Source organism: Grus americana, chromosome 10 (genome assembly GCF_028858705.1).
Source record: "Grus americana isolate bGruAme1 chromosome 10, bGruAme1.mat, whole genome shotgun sequence".
NCBI lineage: Eukaryota > Metazoa > Chordata > Aves > Gruiformes > Gruidae > Grus > Grus americana.
In genome coordinates this window covers 516817-520988 of record NC_072861.1, presented here as the reverse complement: position 1 = coordinate 520988, position 4172 = coordinate 516817, and the positions used below count along the sequence as shown (strand labels likewise).

The window sequence follows — 4172 nt, the reverse complement described above, 5'->3', positions numbered from 1 at the left end:
GCCAGAGAAACCCCAGCCCCTCCTCTCTGTGCCTTAAGTGGTGCCTGTCCTGCTCAAGACTGCTGGGAGTGGAGGTGGCTCCCAGTCACTGAAGCGTGGAGAGTGCAGGCTGCCTTCTGCAGGAGGTATTGCTCAGGGGAAAGCATTAGACTGCAGACCGAGAGGTCGCCTTTCCACTGACCCTTTCCTTCTTCATCCATGCTGCCAACCTCCCTGAATTTCTCTTTGCTTGTGCTGCTTCCACCACCCTCAGTGGCAAGGCTGCGGGGAACAGACCACGCACCAGCAAATGGCTCGTCTCTCCTTCTCTTCCTCTGGGCCCTCGCTGCATTTGCTGCTCAGAATTTCCTTTTTCCTTCAGATGCTGCACCACCCTGCTACCAGCAGCCCCTCTTCCTCGCAGGGGCTGTTCTGCTGCTGCTCTGCTGGGAGCAGGTGGGCACGTGACTGAAAGAAGCCCTCTGGGAAGTCTCCAGTTCTTCTCTCTCCCAACTGTCAGGGTCTCTGACGGCTCTCGGCTTTTGTCTTCCCTTCGCTTTGCTTCTCTTTGCTTACTGCTCCACCCTAATCTGCCTTCATGAGACCTAAAGTGAGAGGCACTTGGTGAGTGCTGGCCATATCTCAGATCCAGGAGGTGTCTTCCCTTCATCTTCAGCAATGAGGGCCATGTTGTGCAGACTCTCTTTGGAGATGACCTGCTGTAGTTTCAGGTGTAAGGAGGAGAGCTGGTGGGGCTGTGCTGCTTGGGATGTCAGGTGCAATCAGACTCTTAAGGTCTGCTCAAGAATCAACAACAGGCGACATCTGTTCTTGGCGCATACTCGTCAGTTCTCTTCCCCCAACCCTGCCTGCCTTGTCAATGGGAGCAGGATTTCCCAATAATCCAGGAATTTCTGGGAGTGCGAGCGAGGACAAGTGCTATAGGCAAGGGGGTTTTAGGGTCAAGTCCCACGTTGTTGACTGCCAATCCCAAGTCCCAGAGCTGCAGCATGGTCAAGTGCAGGCAGTCCAAAAGGGGACTGCGCCCCGTAGTTGGCAGGATTCGAACCTGCGCGGGGAAACCCCAATGGATTTCTAGTCCATCGCCTTCACCACTCGGCCACAACTACCTGCTCCAGCCCTCTCTGCCCTGCTGCTCCACTCAGCGCTCTGTGGTTGGGACCTGCACTGAGCGGGACAGCTACCAGGCTTCCAGAGGCCTTGAGAGGCGTAACCCCAGGGGCTGTGGCTATGGCTTCTTGCACCTTGTCCTCAGCCAGGCACCTGGGATTTCCTGTCATGGGGGGGTGATTTCACTCCCCAGCTGGTCTCAGCTGCTTCCAGGGCAGCAGGGAAGGCAGCTGTGTGGAGACAACCAGGGCTGGTGGTAGTGGTAGGGTGGGATATTAGAATCCTGTCTTCTTCTCTAATCTGAGGGGGACTCCAAGACTGCTGTGAGCACTAGGGTGTGGACACTGCTGTAGAGGAGATGGTGGCTTTCTGGCAGCACCTTCAACCTCTTGGGCACATAAGGTGGTGTCAAGCCTTGAACAAAGACTCCAGCTGCCATGCAGGGTGTTGGTGTTTAGGGGGAACAGTTTGCAAGAGTGGGCAAGATCTATGGAAAGGGCAAGGTAGAGCCTGGCTGAGGAAAAGTGTGGAGAGGCCAAGGGAGAATAAATGGGAAGTGTGGGTGCCTTTTTGGTGGAGTACGTATGTCCAGAGCTTTTTTCCAGCAGTGGCAAGCATTGTCCAATTCCAGAGCATGGACCAAAATATTAAACGACCCACAAAAGCCATCATTTACCTCACTAGATGAACGCAGCTCGATTCCCTTTTGACTCTGGAGCAGGAAGATGCTATAAAAGAGTCCGTGTGGAGGTGGTGCACCCGGCAGTGCCTATCTGCATGCAGAGCAAGGGTGGGAGGTGGTTGCAGGCGAGAGCGTGAGCATGAGGAGAGGCTGGAGGAAGTGTATGTGCGGGTGGCTGGAAGGAGGAGGCTGGCCAGTCTGTGAAAAAGCAACAGTCTTGGCTGTGTTGATAGTCAAAACTGTTCTGGGAAGTGGGGTTGTATGTGGGGTTTGTGTTAGCACAGTATTTCCAGAGTCTGTCATCAGCGGTGCTTCAAGTAGGTGGAGTTACAAAGATGGGAATCGTGATTGCGCATGCTCTGCTTCCTAATGGAATGCCCACCCTAACCCCAGCTTGCAGTCACACGGCATACCTCCAGACCTGAAAACCCACCACACCAGTGAAAGAGAGAAGTGCCATGACTGGTTTCCATACGAAGTTTGCGAACAACAGTTGAGAGGACTGAGACGTTAACTCAAATGTCTGTATGAACATCACATCTGAGCAGGTGGGACACTGGTCTTTGACCACCCCCCAGAAGTAAAAGAGGGTTACTGTGTGTCACATTTCTGTGTCCATTGTTTCTTGCCCTCCCACTTGGGCACCAGTGACAAGAGGATGGCTCTCTCTCCTTTAATCCACCTGTCCACTCTCCAGCAACCTCAGCCTTCCCTTCCCCAGGCAAAGCAACCCCAGCTCTCCCAGCCTGTCCTTGTAGGACAGATGAGCCAAGTCACCTCAGTGTCCCTTTGGCAGGGCTGACAGAGCCCCTAGCTGTGCAGAAGTGGGAATCAGCCACACGATGACACCCATGGAGTCCCTGTAAGGGCACCTGGCATGCAGCCATCAAGGTCTCCTGCAGAGGAAGGACACCTTGAAGAAGCCTTCCCACTTGCTGCTGGGCAAAGATTGGACCACAAGACAAAGCAGAAGCAACAGCCTTCAGTCAGGGAAAGACGTGCACTTGCCCCAAAGTTCCTGCACCGAGAGCAGCAGTGGCTGCTGAGAGGTTTTGGTGGCACAGTGTGGAGGGGAGAAAGGCATCATCTGCGAGTCTAAACAGGGACACTGGATATCCCTTTCTTCTTGACTGCACGCTTGCATGTAGGAGGCCTTGCTTTACTGCTGAGCACAAAGGTGGGTTGGTTTTTTTTTTCCCTCCCAAACCAACTCCGAGTAGCAAGAGGCATCACCAAAAGGAAAGGAGGTATGAAACAAGACTTCCAAATGTCAGGACTGTAGCTGAGATTCAGGCTCAGAAAGGACACTTCTCCCTGCCCATCCACAACTGGTTGACAGCTCGGGACATAAGCCAGTGCTCTTCCTTGCAGAGCGGGTATCTGCCGGAGGGAGGAGGAGAACAAACCACCACGAGTCTCCAGCTATGCTGCACAAAGTCTTTAATGAGAAGGAGCAGATGCAGTGGCACAGAAGAGAGAAACACGCCTGCAGGGTTCAGGGAGGCACAGAGAATGGCCCGTTTCCCAAGGAGAAGCTCCACACAAAGCACTGGCCTTTTCCCATTCTGCTCTCCCTGGTGGCAATCCCAGCCCACCAAGAGCAGTCCCTAACTCCGGCACCCTCCCCCCATCAGCAGGAGGTTCATCAAAGCAGAAGAGAACGAGCCCTTTCTGCAGGAGCTCAGAGCAAAGCAGAGCCAGAGGAGGCACGGCCAGGCCTGCCGTGCAGCCAGGAGCAGTGGGCACAGGTCCCTCCGGCCAGGTGGCATGAGGACACCCAGCCCGTCTGCAAGCCGTGGCCACGCTCCTGCTGCTGCAGGGTCCCCGTCTTCCTTCCTGCTCCGAAGGGGATGATGCGCCGGCTTCAGCAGTTCAGGCTGCAGCGGAGGGGAGGCAGACACAGCCCTGACCCCCCCAGACCAAGGGAGCCCCCAGAAGAGATGGGAACCCCCCCGGCGCTGAGGGAGCTCCCAACAGCAGCGGACAGAGAGGATCCCACGGCTGTGCTCTGAGGGAAAGAGGTGAGGATGGGGCCCGGCAGGGTCACCACCACCGGGGAGGCCTGGATGGCCACCGTCGAGTCAGCGCAGCGGGCGACACAGGGCTCACTGCAGCTGCTTGCAAGTGGGGTTGGGCCAGAGGCGCCGAAGGGCGTTTGGAGACAGGGTCTGAAGCAAGACATCTCTGGGTGAGGGAGGCAAAGCTGAAACGCAGAGCAGAGAGGAAACAGAGACCTCAGTATCAGTCTGTCTTTTCCTCAGCTCTCTCTGAAGATACGCTTTGCTGCCCTCCATCTCCACCTCTAGCTGCAAGCCCAGAAAGAACCCGCAGCTGATCTTGCTAACATGCACAACAGCCGTGACACTGTCTGAAAACACAC

The 4172-nt window shown here is 55.6% G+C and overlaps 1 non-coding gene across 1 annotated transcript; it reads right to left on the bottom strand.

Annotated features, from left to right (window-relative positions):
* Nucleotides 1-1027: 1027 nt before the first annotated feature.
* Nucleotides 1028-1109, bottom strand: TRNAS-AGA (transfer RNA serine (anticodon AGA)). Its single transcript has one exon. It is a non-coding gene; the product is annotated as a tRNA-Ser (tRNA).
* Nucleotides 1110-4172: the final 3063 nt, after the last annotated feature.